The 1,562-nt window shown below is 46.3% G+C and overlaps 1 non-coding gene across 1 annotated transcript; it reads right to left on the bottom strand.

Moving 5' to 3' along the window:
* Nucleotides 1-280: 280 nt before the first annotated feature.
* Nucleotides 281-418, bottom strand: LOC114813353. The gene has a single exon (XR_003761075.1). It is a non-coding gene; the product is annotated as a small nucleolar RNA SNORA7 (small nucleolar RNA).
* Between the last annotated feature and the right edge of the window lie 1,144 nt (nucleotides 419-1,562).

Here is a 1,562-nt window from a genome sequence, read left to right as displayed (position 1 = left end):
CAGGAAGCACAGTTAAAGTACTATCAAGTGAGCCATTTTACACTGAAAGAGCAGTCTCGTCTTGTGCTGTCGATTTGTCTACGAGCCATAGCAACTCCATGGACACAGCTCTCCCAGAACGCCCCACCTCCATCTGCAATCGTTTTGATAGTGTATCCGTAGAGTTTTTTTGGGTAAAAATATGAAAGTGGTTTACCACTGCCTTCTTCCACACAGTAAACTTAAGTCTCTGCCCTCGGCTTTCTCCCATGCCACTGCTGCCCAGCACAGGTGAGTTTTGACTTGTAGCAGATTGCCTTCCACTGGCTAGCCACTGGCCAAGCTGGGAATGGAATAGGTAGGCCTCTGCTTGACTCTCCCTCCCATAGCCAAGACTAGTAGAGTACTGGAAACTCTCCAGGTATGATCCTGAGAGGGGCGAAAGTGTAATACTGCTCTAATTAATTACATCTGTACCGGAGAAAAAGGGTCCAGGCATTTCACCAGAGTAAGAAGCAGGGATAGCAGAGAAAGTGAGGGAAGGTGGAGATGGGAGTGGGAAAGAGGCAGACACAACTGAACTTTGAAATATGGCCTGGGGAGCAGCAGCAGGAGAGGGGTCTAGGGCTAGAAGCAGGAGAAGAACAGAGTCCAAAGGATGCAAAATCCAGACAAAGATTGCCAGTGGCAGTGACGGAGAAGGAGTCAACCATGGGTGGAAATTTGGAAACGTGGGGCCCTCGATCTGGGGACTGGCCAGGTGGCTGCATCAGGGCAGGACGCAGTGGGTAGCTCAGGAAGGCTGGAACATTTAGGAAGGTAGATCCTGCTGCCTGCAGTAAAAGGAAGTGAGAAAAACCAGACTATGGTGGGGAAGAGGACAGGTGGACCCAAGAAGACAGACGGGAAGCAGCGGGGTTGGGACCTCTGAAGGCAGAAGATTGTGATACATCATGGCCATCTGATGTGTGCAGGGATTGTCTCTATTTGTTGCTGAATTGTACTTTCCAAGTGCTTAGTACAGTGCTCTGCACACAATAAGCACTCAATAAATACAATTCAATAATGAAGACTACGAGAAGAAGAGGAGCCGAGGGTGGTGTGGAGAAAAGCAGAGAAAAGAGAACAGAAGTCTAGGAACAGACAGAGAAAGAGGAAAAGAGCAGTAAGGGTTAGTAAACACAAAATCCTTTGGCTATCAGCTGTCCCATTTCTAGAATGACTTCTCTAAGAAATCTCTTGTGGAGAGTATCATCATCATTGGCCTCTATCACTTTGTTCCCACCTAAAAACTGGGAGGTAACTGCTCAACTATTTTGTTTATTGCAGATATAATCGACTATTTTTTTCTTGTGTGAATCACTAGATTTCTGATATAAATCATGACCTTCCCCTAGGGATATGATGCTCAAAATTACTCAACATTCCAAAACACTTGTTGTGGAGCAGAATGGAGTCTCCTTCTCCTCATACTAAAGCCATTTTATGAGCTTCAACTAGAGATTGTTCAAGCATACATCCAGGGATTTAAAATGCAACAACCGGCTTGGCACAGGTGGCTGGATCATCTGGACTTGAAGCAG

Source organism: Ornithorhynchus anatinus, chromosome 7 (genome assembly GCF_004115215.2).
Source record: "Ornithorhynchus anatinus isolate Pmale09 chromosome 7, mOrnAna1.pri.v4, whole genome shotgun sequence".
Lineage (NCBI taxonomy): Eukaryota > Metazoa > Chordata > Mammalia > Monotremata > Ornithorhynchidae > Ornithorhynchus > Ornithorhynchus anatinus.
The sequence above is the reverse complement of the archived record's forward strand: the minus strand, read 5'-3'. Positions and strand labels throughout refer to the sequence as shown.